General features: G+C 42.7%; 1 pseudogene; it reads left to right on the plus strand.

The window, feature by feature from the left end:
* The first annotated feature begins 8,485 nt into the window (after positions 1-8,485).
* LOC144228945 (alpha/beta hydrolase domain-containing protein 17B pseudogene) lies at positions 8,486-9,122 on the plus strand (annotated as a pseudogene).
* Positions 9,123-20,355: the final 11,233 nt, after the last annotated feature.

Here is a 20,355-nt window from a genome sequence, read left to right on the forward strand (position 1 = left end):
GGAGGAGGAGGAGGAGGAGAAGGAGAAGAAGAAGAAGAAGAAGAAGAAGAAAGTCACCAGCAGCTGTGGGAAGCCCAGGTGAGAATCTGGGCAGGAGGTGGGATTGCAAAGGCTCTTCTGGGACGTGGGGCCCCTGATGTCTCTCTATGCACAGATCAGAGAGGACGACAAGCTTCTGTTACAGGATCGAGAAGTGTGAGTGCTGAGGGGACCTGGGAGCCACATATGCATCCACACCCTTAGTCCTGGTCACAGCCAGGGTTTCTGGGGACTTGAGTGTGGAGCATGGCCTCTCCTGGCTCTGGCTGAGGTTGGGCAGTGGGGGTTGGCGTTCCTTGCTCTGCACTTGATCTTACCTCTCTCCACTCTTAGACTCAGCAGGGCTGATCCGGGGTGATGTGTGGGGATCATGTGCTGACTGGGGAGGGCCCAGGATATCATGGAATCAGAGAGACACAAGCAATAAATGGCCCATGACTTGGTGGGGAGAGCTCCAACACTGGGGAGGAACCAGAAGAGAGGGGAGAACTCTATTTCGTTCTTGTTTGTACCCTTTGCCACAATTCTCCAGCCATCATGAGGAATCCAAGAAAAATACCCACAAGACCTCACCCAGAGGTCAGCATGTGGTGCCAGAGCCCTACCTATGATTTTCCTCTGGGACGACCCACTTACAGCAGATGGATGCGTCGTAAGCACAGACGGTCACCTCTGTCCACTATGCAGCCGCTGCAACTGCTCCTCCAGGACCTGTGTCTTGAGTTGTTCCTCTGGGTCCCTCCTTCCTGTACCCTTTCCTGGTTCCATTCATCTTCTCCCACACTTTCTGGAGTTTCCTTATGGATCATATGCAAAAGGAGATGAGCAGATACTCCTTGACCATGTGGAAAGAAGGGGTCAGGTCATTTCAGAGACACCTGTGCTCGCTGGTTTGATCCTGCTTCCCAGATTTGCCCTGTCCAGCCCCTCAGGGCACAGCCCAAAAGACCTTTGAGAGCAGAGCATGTGGACTGTGCCCTGTGGCTTTACCTTGCCCTCTTTGAGCTAGCTCCCTTCCTCGTGGTGGCCACTGCCCTGTAGATTTGAAGGAAAAGATGCTCAACATGATTCCCTCATGCTTTTCTTCCCTGCTTGAAGGGAGGGAAATAGGGACACAGGTTTTGTGTTTGGGCAAGAACAAGGTGACACATGAAGCAGGAAAAGGGTGGGGAGTGCAGGGCCTGGGGACAGTCTGTGGATTCCACCACCTCTGTGTGACCCTCATGAAGAGTGCTGCTTTCTCGCTCTTGAATCTAATCTGTTTATACAGATTGTCCTTGGTCTGGGGCAGCCTGGAATAGTTAGTCACCCTGCCTCATATTTAGGGACTGTGACCATGTCACAACCAGAGTAAGGGCCATGTAGGTCTACAGTTGCTATTGCTAACTCCTGGGGTGTTCCTCCCAGAGGGAGCATCAGTTCTAATTTCTTAGGGTCAAAATGATTGCCTCATATGTCATTGGTGCATTTGCCAAAGAAAGAGTATGAAAGTCATGTGCTAATTTTTCAAAGGCCTACTTTATTTTCATTACATTTTTCTGATGTTTATTTATTTTTGAAAGAGAGAGTGTGAGTGGGGGAGGGACAGAGAGAGAGAGAGGGAGACAGAATCCAAACAGGCTCCAGGCTCCAGGCTCTGAGCTATCAGCACAGGGCCTGACGTGGGGTTCAAACCCACAAGCTGTGAGATCATGACTTGAGCCGAAGTCGGAGGCTTAACCTACGGAGCCACCCAGGCGTTCCCCAAAGGCCTGCTTTCAATGTTGGTTTCCATACAAGTAATTTCAGCTAATTAATCTTAATAGGAAGGATTTCCTCAAACAGCTTCCCAGGAGTATAAAATGGAACAGGCATTCAAAGGGGGGAAGGGCTTGTCTGGAAGGGCTCCATGTGAGAGGTGGAAGGGAGGTGGTGGCAGTGGCAGTCTCAGGGTGCAGAGGGTAGACAGACAGCCTCACCCAGGGAGTCTCAAAACCCCCTAAACCTCATTTAGAAGAACGTTGCTACAGTGCCGCCTGCATTGCCTAGTCCAGTCAGTGCTAGGATAGGGCCAGGAAGGGCCTGGCAGCCTCAGCCAAGCAGCACTTGGGAGGAAGCTCTGATTCCAGGTGCATGTGGGCCAGGGAGGAGGAGGGAAGGCCAAGTGCAGCCTGGGAGCTGGACCAGGGGTGCGGTTGGAGGGCAAGGTCAGGCCTCTATGAGGATAAAGTGCTCCTGAGTCAGGTCAAGTACAGGCCCCACTGCAGCCCACGATTTCTAGACAGGCTTGCTGGTCCCCTGAGCTTTCTGTTGTGCCTTCCTGCTGGCTCAAGGCTACAGGAGGGAGGAGGCTGAGCTGCAGGTGATGTCAGTGCCTGTGGTTGAGAGGGGACAGCAAGCAGACAGCAGCCCTAGTGTACAGGTGTTTGTTCAGGTGAGTGCCTGAGAGCTAGGGAGAGAAAGAGCTGTGTTTGTGACCACTGCCTGACCTAGAACAACACGCAACAGGACATGTCTTTTAGGGAAGCCCTGTACTCTGCTTGGGGTTGGGTCCCTGCTTGAGAGGAAGGAAGGCATTGAGTTTCTGCTCAAGGGTGTTGTCCTTGATCCTGGGGTCCTTTCCTACTCGTGTGTGGTGGTTGATTGAAGCAGAAGGTTGCTGAGGAATCATGGTTGGGGGAGATTAGGAAGGGTTAGAAAAGGAGGTGAGAGAGAAAAACAGTGAAGATATTGGGTTGCTTGTGTGGCTCAGTGAGTTAAGCATCCAACTTCAGATAAGTCATGATCTTAGGATATGTGGGTTTCAGCCCTGAGTCAGGCTCTCTGCTGTCAGCACAGAGCTCACTTCAGATCCACTGTCTCCCTCTCTCTGGCCCACACCTTCTCAGTCTCTCTCTCTCTCTCTCTCTCTCTCTCTTTCTCTTTCTATCTCAAAAGGAAGGAAGGCAGGCAGAGAGAAAAGAACAAAGAAAAAATATTGTATAAAAAAAAGTGAAGGTGTTATCCTCCTTCTCATAAAGGCAGAGCCAAGCTTGGAGCAGCTGAAGGAGAAGTCCTGAGAGCTCACAAAGCATGTTCTTCACCAATGGGGCTTCTACTGGTTTCTCTTTTCCCCCAGAGCTTGTGACCTTCAAGCCCTGGATCAACACCACATGGCAGCACAAGGCATTTGACAGCCTCAATGTACTCCTCACTGAGAGTCTTCACCACTTGCAGCTTTGTGAAGAGGCCTTCTGGTGTATTCTGAATTATACAGGTCTCTACAAGATCAGCCCATGTCACGTGAAGCAGAAGAGATGCCCATAGGGCTGAGCTGACCTACAGAATGAAAGAGAATTAAAAGGTGGTTGATGTTTTTTAATTTGAGAGAGGGAGAAAAAGAGAGAGAGAGAAAGAAAGCAGGAGAGAGGGGCAGAGGGAGATAATGAGAAAATTTTAAAGTCTCCACACTCAGCAGGGCTCCATCCCACTACCTTGGGTCATGATCCGAGCTGAAATCAAGGTTCTGAGGCTCAACCAACTGAGCCACTCAGTTGTCCCTAACAGGTGGTTGTTTGATTTGTAGATTGTTTGTTACCTAGCAATAGGTCACAGGAATACATACCATATAATATACTACTATTATCATGTTTTATTTATTGTCTGTCTTTCCTATAAAATTGTAAGTATTAGGAGATTATATTTTCTTTCTGTTTCGTTAAGTGATTACCAGGTCTAACACACAGACTGGCACAGAGGCATTCACTTAATATACCTGTAAATAGGAAGGAAGCAAGGAAGGAAGTAAAGAAGGAATGAGGGAATGAATGCTGTGCCCAGAATTCCTTAAAATTTACTTGGAGGCTGGGAAAAAGAAGGTTTATGGGTGTTTGGTGTGGTGGGTTCTGCACACATGTATATGCATCTGCACGTGCTCCTTCATGAGGTTAGTGCCTTTCTGCTGGTCTTGGTTGCCTGAGAAAGCAACCAGGACTATGAACAGAGCCTCCTGCACTCACATTTTGATCACATTGAGAACTATAGACAGGCAGTGCCTAGCCACCAGATGCCCATGGGATGTCTGGGACTCAGGAAGGGGCTTTTCCCATTGTAGATCATAGGCTCAGCTACAGGGATTGAGGCTTTTGGGAGCTCCTGGCTGGCTGCCCTTGGTCAGCCATCAGGGTAGAAATGAGATTTGAGCATGGATACAGAGCTCGAGACTCAAGTGTTATGGGTAGCAGACAGCGGGACCTGAAGTGGTCAGGAGAGAAGATTATGGCATTTACATCACTGCAGGAAAGAGCCAGTATCCCACACTCCAGCATCAGAGTGAGCAGCAGGAACAAGTGACAGGGATTCCTAGGTCCAAGTTCCTCTTCTTGAAAAGTGCCAGTGTGTATTGGAGCATTCAGCATGATTGTGGGTCTGGCTATAATTCTGAGAAGCAACTTTAATGGCCTAGAGATCTTTTTCTTCTGGAAGGCCAGAGTCCCTGGTTAGTCAAAGAAGAGGAAACATCAAAGTCAGTGTAGAATGGGGAAACAATTTACAAGCCAAACCTGACCCAAACAGGCGTGCCCCCTGTATGTAGAGCCCTGTCCACGTGCTGTAGCCCAAGGAGACTCTGGGGAGGTCTTCGCTAAACAGATAAAAGGGCTTTTGTTGTCAGCCCTTGACCACACAGGAGTATGGCCACTCTGCTCTCAGATTCTCACTGATGGAATCCATCACTGGTGGAGGGGGAGGGCAGGGATGTAGAAAGTTAGCATGCACACATGCTCAGGGGAAAGCATAAGCTGAAAAATGACATGAGAAGAGCTAAAATGTACACCTACGGCTGATTTCTGGCACACAGACTACAATGATCAAAATCAAAACAAAAACAAACCCGCTGATGGGAAGAATCTGGTTTTTGGAGCTACCACATTATAAGATTCAGATGACCAGTTTTCAACACTAAAACACAAAGTATGCAAAGAAACAGGAAAATATGATTCATTCAAACAAACAAACAAATAAACAAACCAAAAACAACAGAAAATATCCCTGTGAAAGATCAGAATGTGGTCTTACTAGACAAGTACTTTACTTATTTTTTTAAAGTTTTAAGTGTTCACTTATTGTTGAGAGACAAAGAGAAACAGAGTGTAAGCAGGGGGTAGGTAGACAAAGAGGGAGATACAGAATCTAAAGCAAATTCCAGGCTCTGAGCTGTCAGCACAACTTGAGCACAGGACTTGAACCCACAAAGCATGAGATCATGAGATGGGCCTAGTCAGATTCTTAACTGACTGACCCACCCAGACACCCTTAGATAAGTAGTTTAAGTTAATCATCTTTAAGTTGCTCAAAACATAAAAGGAAGACACAAAAAGTGAAGACACTGAGGTATGAATAAAATAAAATATCAACAAAGAGATACAAAACTTGAAAAGAAACTGAAAGGAAAGTCCAGCGCTGATAGGTAACATAACTGAAATGAAAAATTTTATTAGAGGTATTGAAGAGCAGATTACAGTAAACAGAACAAAGAATCACTGAGCTTGAAGATAGGAAAACTGAAATTATGTAGTCTAAGGAACCAAATGAAAAACACTGAAGACAAGTGAACATAGGCTAAGGGAGCACTGAGATACCAGAAAGGGGACCAACATATGCATTCTGGGAGTCCCAGATAGAAGACAGAGAATAACGTAAGAGAGATTGTTTGAAGAAATAATGGCTGAAAACGTGATCCAAATTGATGAAAAACATGATTATATACATCCAAGAAGAATGAAAAATTGCAGTTAGGATGAGTGCAAAGATATCCACATCAAGACACATTATAATGAAATCGTTGAAAACCAAAGACAAAGAAAGAGTCTTGAAAGCACTAAGAGAAAAGTGACTCATGGGATACAAGGGGTCCTTAAAAAGTTAGCAGATTTGCCATCGGAAACCCAGAGACCAGAAGGCAGTGGGCTGATATTCCATGGGTTATAAGAAAAATATTCAAGCAGGAATCCTATTTCTGCAAAATGGGTCTTCAACGTGAGGAACAAATGAAGACATTCTCTGGTAAACAAAGGCTGAGAGAGTTCATTACCATTGTAGATGCCCTGCAAGGTCTGCTAAGGGGAATCCTTCAGGATGAAAGGACCCTGGACAGTCACTGGAGCTGTGTGAAGAAATCTTGATCTCAGCGAAGCTAAATAAATGGGCAATTATAAATGTAGTATTAGTGTGACTTTGGTTTGTAACTCCAGTGTTTGTTTTCTACATGATTTAAATGACTGATACATTTTTTCAAAAAACCCTTAAAAGCCACTATTATCATAACTTTGACTTGTAATTCCACTTTTTGGTTCTGACTTCCTTTAACAGACAAATACATGAAAACAATTATTAGTTTATGTTTTGGGACATTGTATAAAAATGCAATTTTCTGACATCAATCACTGCAAAGGGATGGGATGGAGGTATATAAAATGAGACTTGTCCAGGCAGAGAAGGACAGATACCATATGTTTGCACGTATGGGAGGATTAGAAGGAAACTAACGGAGGACCGTGGGGAAGAAGAAGGGGGAAAATAGTAGAGGAGAGGGAGGGAGGCAAACCATGAGAGACTCTTGAATGCTGAGAACAAACCGAGGGCTGATGGGTGTGGGGGTGAGGGGAAGATGGAGATGGGCATGGAGGAGGGCACTTGTGGGGATGAGCACTGGGTGTTATATGGAAACCAACTTGACAATAAACTATTAAAAACTAAAATAAAATAAAATGAGACTGGTCTGTTATTGAAGATAAACTAGTAGAAATACACATTAGAGGGCTATACTTTTAGGATGTGTAATGTGATCCCCATGGCAAACACAAAGATAATGTCTATAGAGTAATATATGCAAAAGGAAATGAGAGCGTATTAAGCCTTTTTATTAAAAAATTAAACAGAAACTAAAGTGACAAAAATTTTATTTTATTTTTTATTTTTTTTAAATGTTTTTTATTTATTTCTAGGAGAGAGAGAGAGAGAGACAGCGTGAGCAGAGGAGGGTCAGAGAGAGAGGGAGTCACAGACCGAAACAGGCTCCAGGCTCCGAGCTGGCAGTCAGCACAGAGCCCGACGCGGGACTCGAACCCACGAACCGCGAGATCATGACCTAAGCGAAAGTCGGACGCTTAACCGACTAAGCCACCCAGGCGCCCCAAGTGACAAAAATTTTAAATGAGGGACAACATAATTCTAAGGCATATAGAAAATGGACAAATTACACAGACATGTCCCTTCTTATCAGCAATTACTTTTAATGTAAATGAATTAAATACTCCAATCAAAGCTAGAGGCTGGCAGAATAGTGACAGAAAAATGATCTAACTCTATGTTGTTGAAAAGAGACTCACTTTATCCAAAACCACAAACAGTTTGACAGTGAAAAGGAAAAGGAATCCCCTGCACACAGTAACCAAGAGAGAACTGGAGTATTTTCTACTGATAAGAGGCCAATATTAATAAAAGTCTCAATAGGGCACAAAGACCTGACAATTGTCAACTTGTGGCATGAATGCCAGATCAACAAAATCTATGAGCCACAACTTGATAGAAGGAAAGGGAGAAGTAGAGACCTGCAATAGTAGGTGGAGAATCCACTCTCCCATTCTCAAAGCTGGATAGAGCCCCCAGCAGAAGAAACGTAAGGAAGCACAGGGCTAGAGCAACATAAGAAACCAGCTAGATCTGACACACATGTACATAGCACTCTACCCACAAATAACAGAACACAGGTTCTTCTCCAGCGCACATGGGACATTGTCCATGATACACCGTATGTTAGACCACAAGTTAAGACTCAACAGAATTGGAAAGGAGATATCACACAAACTATCTTTTCCAATTACAATGGGATGCAGTTAGAAATCAAAACCAAAGGAAAATTGGAAAATATACAAATTGGAGGAAATTAAACACACTCTTACCCAATGGGCCAAAATAAATTACAAATGAACCATTTAAAAATATTTAAAACAGTAACCAACTCCTGCCTTAGTGAGGGTTCTGCCCCCCCCTGGGTTCCTTGTCCTCCTTCCTCCCACCATGAGAGCTGGCCCCGCAGTGGAGGCTGAGGAGGAGCAGAGAAAGGAGAGTAGGGTAAAGAAAGACCTGGCTGTGTCTGGGAGGTGTCTGCTGTGCCAGAAGAGGGTTGGTGGCAGTGGCTGCAGCGTGGGTCGCACCTTGTGGATGACTGTGCATGGGCAGACTCTCCCTCCGGGCCATTTCCTCGTGACACCTCAGTTGCAGAAGCATAATCTCTCCTTTAGTGAACTATGTGACCTCCTCTGCTATCTGCCTTCCCCAGGAAAATGGATTCAAAATTAGCATTTTTGCTACATGATCCAACTTACATGCTAACGTGTGATGAATGTGAGAGCCTCTGGACTTCACACTCATCACAAGCAGCAGACTGGCAGCACTCCTTCAGACATAGAGATGCTATTAGTGTTTCATGACTAGAGCCAGTAAAGGCAACTGAATTGTCTGCATGTTTGTGCTTGTGTGTTGTACACTTTACTCTCCTCACATGGAAGTGATGTTGATCTTGGGCATATGAGCAGCTTTACATAGGACTGGGATCATGGAGTAATTGTCATATGTTCTCATAGGATTATTGTGGGATGGCACAAGTTCTGGGAAACCATCAGAGAACCTCTATGAAGCTGCTTGCCTTGCTCGTAGGACAAGATATGGATAATGCTCTGAAAATGTGGTTCTATGTGGCCACATTGGAGAGGGACAGTACTATCTCTGGATCTTCCTGCTTGGTGTAAGAGTGCTGCCCTTATTCTCCATTCTCCTTTGACCTCGGGAATGACTGTCACTTTTCCTGATACCATGAAGACCTACTGTTTGGATGCATTCCCAAATATTGACAAAGTCTCTATGATAACCTCTCCAGTATTAATAATTCACGAGACTGAAGATGAAGTTGGTGACTTTTCACATGGCCTCACATTGTTTGAGCCTTGTCAAAGACCATGGAGCCTCTGTGGGTAGAAGGGGAGGGTCACAGTGATATGGTACTTTAGGGACAATACCTTGAAATGCTGAAACAGTTTGGTTCACAGAAAATGATCAGTTTGTAAGTTAGTCTGTAAATTTGCACACTGGGTTGTCTTTTGTTGTTGTACTGAATTCGTTGGTAAATAACATAAAGTCTAAAGGTTTTCTTGGCAAATCATGTGAGCTGCCTTTATAAATGTATAGGTAATGAATTGTTAATGAAGGTTTGAATGACCAGAACTAGAAACTGGAAATAACAGTACCATACAATCAGGCTGCGTCATTTGTATTTTTTCTGTGAATTTTTTTAAACATCAAAATGAGTATTGTGTGAAATTTTAATTCTATAAAATCAAATGCTGTAAAATTATTGCCAACTGCTTTTGCATATCAAAAACAAATTTATAAATATTTTTAAACCATCTCAGGGCACATGGGTGGCTCAGTCAGTTAATCGTTCAACACTTGGCTTCAACTTAAGTCATGAACTCAAGATTTGTGAATTCAAGTCCCACAGCAGGCTCTATGCTGACAGTACAGAGCCTGCTTGGGATTCTCCCTCTCCCTCTCTCTCTGCCCCTCCCCTGCTCTCTCTCTCTCTCCCTCTCTCTCTCAAAATAAATAAACATAAAAAATATTTTTAAAACATTTCAATGTACTAAGTCTTATCTAGATATGCAGTGTAATATTTTTCAATAAACAGCTGTACATCTAAAACAATTCAAGAACTCACAGTAGAATAAACTGTTGAAAATGTGCAAGTTCACTAGAGATGACCTAAACCCTGTTGTATACGGATAAAGGTTTAAATGATTATCATATTGTAAAATACATTCAGTTTTCTGTATTCCCTGGTTATCATACATTGTCTCCTTTAGAAAATAATGTTATGGGGGCGCCTGGGTGGCTTAGTCGGTTAAGCGTCCGGCTTTCGCTTAGGTCATGATCTCGCGGTTCGTGGGTTCGAGCCCCGCGTCGGGCTCTGTGCTGACTGCCAGCTCAGAGCCTGGAGCCTGTTTCAGTCTGTGGCTCCCTCTCTCTCTGACCCTCCCCTGCTCACGCTCCCTCTCTCTCTCTCTCCTAGAAATAAATAAAACATTAAAAAAAATTTAAAAAAAAAAAGAAAAGAATGTTATGTATTAATTTTTCTTGTCATGTATTAATTTACCAACGAGTTACCTTGTAAACGAGAAGTTATGATAGTACTGAATTTAAACTAGTTATGATTTGTAAGTTGGATCCTGTGAAGGAACCACTTAAAATTCTCACTTTTGTCATGTAAATGGCATTTAGAGCTTCAAGAATGATTCTGTATGCAATGCTCTTAAATTTTGATGAATCTCACAGAATTGCAGTACTCTTCATTATAAGAATAACTGAGAGTCCATTAGATGTTCTTTAAGACCACAAATAGGCTGGTATTTGGTTGTTGAAATGTTGGCTATTTTTAGTAGGACCTATTGGTTTAGATTACCAGCTGAGAATGTCATGGATTCCTTCCTGGTTGCAGGAGATAGGAGAATATTTAATTCATAACATTTGTATGAAGCCATGCAAACAAAAATTAACTTGCTTTTTTTTTTTTAAATGAATCCTGCCTGAAATAAACAATGAAACAATAAGAAAAAGAAGGGTGCCTGGGTGGCTCAGTTGGTTAAGCGTCTGACTTCTGATTTCAGCTCAGGTAATGAACTCCTGGTCATGAGATCAACCCCTGCTTAGGGCTCCATGATGAGCGTGGAGTCTACTTAAGATTCTCTCTCTCCCTCTGCCCATCTTCCCACTCACCCACAAGCGCTATAAATAAATAAATAGCTTTAAGAACTACAAAAAGAAAAAGAACAGTCTAACTTGTAAATGGATGGATATTGAAATAATACACACTGTGGATACATTTTAAAGCCTTTTGTTCTGCTTGTTCTGTGGTTATGTCTAAGACTATAGTGCACGATTCTCTTTAAAGTATAATAAGTACGGTGAATACTTTGGTTCAGATGTTTCAATTTAACAGTAATACAAGAAGTACACCACCAAAAAATAATTAGAAAATATTTAGAGACACCTGAAACAAAGCTCAGTATATCCAAACTTATAGAATACAGGTTAAATAATGTTAATGGGGACATTTATAGCTGCAAATGTTTATATTAAAAAAGATCTCAAGTCAACAACCAAACTCTACAACTTAAGAGCTAATAAAAGAACGACAAATAAACTCAAGGCAAGCAGAAGAAAGTTAAGAATCCATATTATATCAGGGGTAAATAAAACAGGGAATAGAAAAGCAATCAAGAAAATCAATGAAGCCAAAAACTGGTTCTTCGCAAAGATCAGTAACATTGACAAAACTTTACTTAGATTGACTAAAAACATAAAGAGAGAAAATGCACTACTAAAATCAGAAAGGAAGGGCACCTAGGTGGTTCAGTAGGGTAAGCATCCATCTTCAGCTCAGGTCATGATCTCATGGTTCCTGAGTTCAGGCTCCTAATTGGACTCTGTGCTCAGAGCCTGGAGCCTGCTTTGGATTCTCGGTCTCCCTCTCTCTCTGCCTCTTGCTCGATATCTCTCTCTTTCTCTCTCTCTCTCTCTCTCTCTCTCTCTAAACATTAAAAAACTAAAATTAAAATAATAATAATAATAAAATCAGGAAGTGTAGATATTATTACTTATTCTACAGAAATAAAAAGGATTATAAGAGCACTATAAAAAAACTGTTTGCTGACAAAATCGAAAGCCCAGGTGAAATGGATGGATCCCCTGAAACTAAAACCTACCAACACACAATTATAAGAAAATAGAACATCTGAATAGACCTACAACAAGAAAGGGTATTAAATTGGTAATCAAATAACGGACTAAGAAAACTTTAGACCTCGTGTCTTTACTGGTGAACTTTACCAAACACAGAACTAACACCAATCCTTTTCAAACTCTTCCCAAAAAAATTGAAGAAAGGGGAAACTCTTCTTAACTCATTCTATAAAGTTAGCATGGTCCTGGTACCAAAGCCAGACAAAGATACTACAAGAGAAGAAAGCTACAGATTAATATCCTTGATGAATATTGGTCCAAAATTCAACAAAATACTAGAAATTGAGTTCAAGAGCATATTAAAAGATTATAGATCATGACCAAGTGGTTACTCCTGGAATTCAAGGATGTATCAACATCAATCAAGTAATACATCACATTAACAAAATTAAGTTTTAAAAAAAACATGATCATCCCAATTAATGCAGAAAAAATTTAAAAATGAATACCCATTCATTATAAAAGTGCTTATCCAATAAGGAATAAAAGGAAACTATGCCAACATAATAAAATCCAATTATAAATACTTCACAGTTAATATCAATGTTGAAAGCCTAAGAGATTTTCCCTTAAGATCAGGAACAAAGCAAGGATGCCTGCTCTCACCCTTTCTAGTCACCATGATATTGGAAGTTATAGCCAGAGCAACTAGGCAAGAAAAAGATATAAAAGGCATCCAGATTAGAACGAAAGGAGTAAATCTATCCCTGTTTCATTACATAATGTTCTATGTAGAAACAAAAAAAAAAAATCCACAAAAATCTGTTAACTTTAATAAGCGGATTCAGGAGTTCATAGCAGCACTCTCCACAATAGCTAAAACATGGAAAGAGCCTAAGTGTCCATCAACAGATGAATGGATCAAGAAGATGTGGTTTATCTATACCATGGAATACTACATGGCAATGAGAAACAATGAAATCTGGCCATGTGTAGCAACGTGGATGGACCTTGAGGGTGTTATGCTGAGCGAAATAAGTCAGGCACAGAAGGACAAATATCATATGTTTGCACGTATAGGAGGATTAGGAGGAACTTGATGGAGGAACAAGGGGGAGAAGAAGGGCGGAAATGGTGGGGGAAAGGGAGAGAGGCAAACCATGAGAGACTCTTGAATGCTGACAAAAACTGAGGACTGATGGATGTGGGGGGAGGGGGGGATGGGCATGGAGGAGGACACTTGTGGGGATGAGCACTGAGTGTTATGTGGAAACTAATTTGACAATAAACTATTTGTAAAAAAAAAATAAAAAATAAAAAAATAAACCAACTAATAGTAACCACACACAAAAAAATAATAATAGTACTGAACACAAACTTAAAAAAAAAAATGTATCAGTTTATCCAACTAAAAAAAAAATAAGCGATTCAGGAAAGTTTCAGGATACAAAATCACATGAAAAAATCATTTGTATTTTTCTATACCCACAATGAACAGTTCAAAAAAACATTAAGAAAACAATTCTATTTACAGTAGCATGAATAAAAGTAAAATATGTGGAAAACTGGTTTCACCAAGGAGGCAAAAACTTGCACAAGGAAAACTAAGAAGATTGCTGAAAGAAATCAGTGAGGACATTAAGAAATGGAAAGACTTTTCTGGATGGAAAGACTTACTATTATTAAGCTGCTAATAATACCCGTAACAATCAAAAGTTTCAACGCAATCCTTATCAGAATCCCAAGATACATTTTGCAGAAATAGAAAAATCATATGGAATTTTATTCAGGGACACCAAAAGGCAAAACAGTCATGAAAAAGAACAAATTTGAAGGCCTAATTTTCAATTTCATAATTTTGAAACTTACTATAAAGTGACATTAATCAAAACAGTTTGGTACTGGCATAAAAACAGATATACAAACTTATGGATTAACAGAGTCCAGAAAATAATTTGGATATATGGTCAAATGATTATTGATAAGGGTGTCAAAACCATTCCTTGGGAAAGGACAGTCATTTTCACCAATGATATAGGGGAAAACTGGGTATCCACATACAAAAGAATAAAGTTGACCCATTCCTAATACCACATTCAAAATAACCTCAAAATGGATTAAAGAATTCATCATATGACAAAGCTAAAAATCTTAGATGAAAAGCATAGGGCAAATCTTCACAACATTAGATTTGCAATGATTTCTTGAAGGTGACCTGAAAGGCACAGGCAACAAAAGAAAAAACAGACAAACTGGTCTTCCTGAAAATTTAATCCCTTTGTGCATCAAAGGACAGTATCAACAGAGTAAGAATACGATCCATAGAATGGGAGAAAATATTTCGAAATTACAAATCTGATGAGGGATTAGTATTCAGAACACATTAGACAACTCCTGAGATGAAAAAAGGCAAACACCCTGATTAAAAAGTGGTCCAAGGACTTGAACAGATATTTCTCCAAAGAAGATAACTACAATGGCCAAAAAGCATATGAGAAGATATGCAACATCAATATCACTAAGGAAATACAAATCAAAACCACAGTGATATAGCAATTCTTAGGAGAAGAAGTGTTTTCTTCCAGCACTCATATAAGGGGACAAATGAGGGTCCTGGATACCACTTCACACCCACTAGAATCACTAGTATTTTAAAAATAAAAATAACAAAATTAACAAGCTCTGGTGAGCAGGAGAAGAAATTGGAGCCTCTCACTGCACAGAAGGAAGGACATGGCCCCAGGGACACATGGTAGAACCCCAGCACACATTTCACACCTAGGTGTATGTTTGGCTCACCTCTGGATGGCCTAGAAGGATGCTAGCTTTGAGTGGGACAAGGACAGAAAGATCCAGGCCATGCTACACTCAGATACCATCTATCAGACCTCTTAAAGGTAGAAATGTCAATGGTGGGAAAGAATTTGGTGTGGAGCTAAGGAAAATGCTAGGAGGAGAATCACATTCTGGCATCTCAGGTATTGTAGTAAGGCCACGCCACCCACAAAGAGTAGTAGATTCCCTTTCACAATTTACGTGTGGTGTGTTTCAGGACCCTGAGAAAACAGAATGCTTGTCCATGGGATACCGAACAGGCACATGATTAAAAATGACCAAATGAGGGGCGGCTGGTAGCTCTGTCTGTGAAGTGTCCGACTCTAGTTTTCGGCCCAGGGCATGATCTCACAATTCGTGAGATATCGGGCTCAGTGCTGAGCATGGAGACTCCTTGGGATTCTCCCTCTCTCTGTACCCCTACCCTGCTCATTCTCTGTCTCCACCCCTGCTCAAAATAAATAAATAAACTTTTTAAAATTGACCATATGTGCTAGGTCCTATATAACACACTAAGTCAGCAATTAGCCAGGTCCACAGCAGTCCATCCTAAATGGAAATGGTCTCTTGGCTCTGAAGCCTGAATCACTAACCAGCAAACATCCACTCCCAAAGATGAACTCAACACTAAGCAGACAACTTGACCCTTGAAAGCTTTATCACTGGTCAGCCCAGGACTGGTGGAATGGGCGCATGAATGGAGTGATCATATGGCAGATAAAGCCACGTATGGATCCTGTAGCAAAGATTCCCATTTAGTCTACTGCTATCTCTGAATGTCCAACTTGTCAGAAACAGAGGCCAACACTGGGCCCTGCTCCAGCACCATCTCCTGAGGTTATCAACTGTCCATGAAGTGACAAGTTGACTGCATTGAGCCTCTTCCATCTTGGAAGGGCCGGAGACTCAGCCTCACAGGGACAGACACCTATGCCACACACAAGTGTGTGCTCTTGTTTCCTGCCCACAAAGCTAGTGCCACTATCTAGGGGCCATCAAAATGCCTGATCCATGGGCTCAGAATTTCTCTTAGCACAGTATGTGGCTGGGGGCCTTCCTTCACAGTGAAGGAGGTACAGGAAATGCCATGACCATGGGATCCACCTGTCACGTCACATTTCAGATGGTCCAGATCTGGTCGGCCACACAGAATGCTAGATGACCCTTCTAAGGCACAAGCTGTCAGCTTTGGGGGAAATACTCTGAAGGGATGGGTGCCATTTTCCAGAAGGTAATGTATTTAATGAATGAGACATCTTTATATGGTGCTGTGGTCTCAAGAAGAGTATGTGAGTCTAGGAACCAAGGGGTAGAAGCAGGTATCAATCCACATACCATTGCTTCCAATCACCCACTGGAGACATCATGCTTCTTTTCTCTGCAATTCTTTACATGGCAGGTTGGAGGTCCAGGAGTGAGGATCAATTGAACTTCACACACATTATGGCTGCCACCAGGGCGTTTGGACTCCGTGTGCCCAGGGGAGGAATCTGCTCGTCTCCAGGCAGAAGTAATCTATCCTGATCCCTAGGAGGGGGTGGGGCTCCCCTCACAGAACTTGGATAAGAGGAATTTCAGGGGGAACTGCGGTGAAAGACTTGGGTGCCTCCTGGTTCTCCCTCGCCCCATTGTAACTATCTATGAAAGGACAAGGGCAGGAACCCAGCCTGAAAAGGTCTTCATTTCCAAGGGCCCAGACCCCTCAAGTAGGAAGGTTTGGTCACACTCCCAGGTAAGTCACAAGGGCCTCCACACCCGTGCTCTGTAATCCCTGGCAGTATTTGTGCAGAGGCCCTGCTTCCCATGGGCTGGGTCCACACAGTAACAGGTCACAGCAGGGACAGGAAGGCAGGCTGGTGTCTGGGTGGCATGGGGCTCTCTGACGGCTGACTAGCTGGGGACTCTCGGGCCTTGCTCACCTTCACTCAGGTTACCCGCTGGTCTGTGATAGCGCAGCACACCTTTCTCCTGCGGACCTTAACGTGGGGTGGGACTGGCATCTCGGTGTGCCAGCTCTTCCAGCATTTTCTGTCTCCTTCTCCTATGCTCTGACAGGTACTTTCTCTGATAAATTTATGGTGAATGAACCCTGTCTTGTCTTGGCACCTGCCTCCAAGAGGACTAACAAATCATTTCCAGCTGTAAACCAACCACCTACTCTTATTCCAGCTACAAATTCCTCCTCTTTGTCCAGCTCTTCCCTTCAGCCTCTGCTCCAGTGCGTTTGTCTTTGTAGTAACTTTGGGGGTCATCTGTTACAGGGCAATAGTTGCTAATAAAGCCCTCTGAAACTTCTTTTATTCTACAACTCTTTTATTTACTTGCACTTTGAATTTTTAATGTTTATTTTTATTTTGAGAGAGAGACAGACAGACACAGAGAGAGAGAGAGAGAGAGTGAGCAGTGGAGGGGGAGAGAGCATGAGACACAGAATCCGAAGTAGGTTCCAGGCTCTGAGCAGTCAGTACAGAGCCTGACACAGGGCTCGAACCCATGAACTGCGATATCATGACCTGAGCCAAAGTCAGACTTTTTTTTTTTTAAATATTTTTTATTTATTTCTAGGAGAGAGAGAGAGAGAGCGTGAGCAGAGGAGGGTCAGAGAGAGAGGGAGTCACAGACTGAAACAGGCTCCAGGCTCTGAGCTGGCAGTCAGCACAGAGCCCGATGCGGGGCTCGAACCCACGAACCGCGAGATCATGACCTAAGCGAAAGTCGGACGCTTAACCGACTAAGCCACCCAGGCGCCCCAAAGTCAGACTTTTAACCAACTGAGCCACCCAGGTAACCCTCCTTGTGCTTTGAAAATGTCTGTACTCGCTGCTTTCAATTCCTCTCATCTTCTTGCTTTTGTTTTCTATTGTGTTTTTTCTTTCTTTGTGTCTGTCTGATCCTCTTTTCCCTCTTCTATCTTTATTATGGATGATTCTAAACATATACAATAAAAGATTCCAAACGAATAAAATAATACTAATGGTGATGCAGAAAGGAAGCATATCTGAGCTTAGAGGCTGCAATAACAAAGTACATGGAATACAAGTAAAGGAAAACAAGTTATTAACAGGGTCAAACTGGGCGGTCCTGCAACCAGGCAGTAATGGTCACACTCATTTCCTGCCCTTCAGGGCAAAGAGTTGCCTCTTAGTTTTCATTTTCAGAGCAATCAGAACAGCAACATAAACACATGTACACGTCTGGTGAAAGGTTACACTGGCACAGGCACTTTGGAAATCAAGTTCACGTGGGCTGGTCTGGTTACAGCACATCCTGCATACATTCCAGCCATCCTACTCTGGGGGATCTCTGGCCCGTGTGTCCCAGAAGACATGTGCACTAACGTTTATAGGAAAAACTGGAATGATCACTTAAAACACAAATAGGAAAATACCAAAATAGTGTGAGTCACAAAATATAAAACTTTACATCAGTAAAAATAGTGAACTACACCTCCCACATCAGAGATAAGTCAACTAGACATGACCTTGAGTCACAGAAGAATATGTGTGGCATGTGTTCGCTCACAGGAAGCTTAAAAACAGGGAAAGAAAAAGTCCCAACAATATTTGGTCAGGGAATATATACACTTATTGTAATATCTTTAGAACAAGTCAAAGGAATTGTAACCAGGAGTCTCAGGACAGAGGTTACATGGGGGGATGGGACTGGGGATGGTCCAGGGGGCTCCATTCCTTCTGTTTCTTGTTCCAGCGCAGGTGCCCAGGGGTTTAGTGCATCATAACTCCTTAAACTGGCATTTTTCAAACTGGAGTTTGTTAACCATTCCAGGTTTTTTTTAAGGAATTAAAATGAAATACCAAAGTCATACCAAGGATACTTCTTAAGAACTATTTTCTTTTTTTTTTTTTTTAAGATTTTTATTTATTTCTAGGAGAGAGAGAGAGACAGTGTGAGCAGGGGAGGGTCAGAGAGAGAGGGAGTCACAGACTGAAACAGGCTCCAGGCTCTGAGCCGGCAGTCAGCACAGAGCCCGACGCGGGGCTCGAACCCACGAACCGCAAGATCATGACCTAAGCGAAAGTCGGACGCTTAACCGACTAAGCCACCCAGGCGCCCCAAGAACTATTTTCAAGAGAACAAAACCATAGCCAATTATTCTGAACCATGTTACAGAGAAGATACAGAAAGTGATACACATAGGTCATTTGACCTTTTGCTCACTGCCCTCTATTGATTTCTCCCATACAATGTTGCATATGGTGTGCAGGCAATTGTATCCTGTGAAGGATTTGATGGGTCATGTTAACATCGCATGTAAGTGGAATCAATACATTGACAGAATGAAAAAAGGACATTGTTCCTCAATGTAAATTAAGCTGGAAATCATACAAAGGAATAACCACTGATGAAATAGCACTTTTGAATGGAATGACATAAAAAAACTGCTTAAAAATTTTTAGTACATAGTAAGAGTGTTTTTTAGAATTTATTGATGTCTAAATCTCTTCTACCAAATCTCATTGAAAACCATAGTGAGAGACTTTAAATTTATTATAAATGATCAATTTATATAAACTTCTTATTGTTATTTTACAAAGAGAAGTTTGAAGCATTCAATAAAAATAACGGGTGAAAGAAGCATTAGACTTACAAAATCCAAAAGCAACCGTGTACCTAAATCCTTGACATCCTCCCTTCCAGAGGTGGATCTGAATGTCCTTCTCTTGGGTGTGGCTGCACTGAACGTTTCACTTCTAACCGGCAGAAAAGGCTGAGGTAATGGTGTGTGACCCAGGGTCTCAGGAGGTAAAACACATGGCAGCTTCCAACTGGGTTTCTATCTCTTTCTCTCTCTCTCTGTCTCTTTCTCTCTGTCTGTCTCTGTCTTTCTCTCTCTGGTTACTTGCTCTGGGAGAAGAAGCTACCTAGTCATTAGTCACCTTATGGAAAAGTCCACAAGGAACCGAGGTCTCTTAAGACAATCTGGGAAGGAAAAGGAGGCTTCTTCCAACAGCCACGTGAGGCAGCCTTGTTTCCTGTGGACCCCCAACCCCCCTCAGGACATCAGATGGTGCAGTCCTGGCTGACAACTTGACTGCGACCTTGTGAGAGGCCCTGAGCCAGCAGCGCCCAGGTGACCCTCTCCTGGATTCCTGACCCTGGGTATCTGTGGGAGACACTGAACATGTGTTGTTCTGAGCTGCTGAGTCTCGGGTAACTTGTGATGCAGCTGCACATAACTGCTACAGGGTCCAAAGAGCAGGACGAACTATCCCACTTTACTTTCTACTGGCTCTACATTAACCTCGAGATGTTAAACATCATCAATTGGTATTAAGATTTAAGAAGAATATCTGTATCTAAGGGACAGAATGCATATTATTAAGATTCATACAATCTATTTATTTGAACTTTGATCTCTGACTCTGATCCAATTAGACAAAGAGGAAGAACCGGGCTGTCCGGGGTAGATTCCAAGATGGCTGCCCTAACCAACCTCAGGTTGCTCATATTCTCCGAGTTGTTGGATCAAACACTAAGCCAGGTGCTAGTGTGAAAGGACTTTGCATGTGCAGTTAAGGGTCATATCAACTGAACTATAACAGGAGGATTGTCGTGGGTAATCCTGACCTCATCAGGTGAGCCCTTAATAGATTGATGTCTTCCTGAGTAAAGGCCTGGCAGAGCGAGCAGGATTCAGTGGGAGGGAGGCCTTGACATGGAAGGGGTCACAACCAGTGCTGGTGGCTGCAGGAGCTGAGAGCAGCA

The sequence above is a fragment of the Crocuta crocuta genome, unplaced genomic scaffold, assembly GCF_008692635.1.
Source record: "Crocuta crocuta isolate KB4526 unplaced genomic scaffold, BGI_CrCroc_1.0 scaffold762, whole genome shotgun sequence".
Classification (NCBI taxonomy): domain Eukaryota; kingdom Metazoa; phylum Chordata; class Mammalia; order Carnivora; family Hyaenidae; genus Crocuta; species Crocuta crocuta.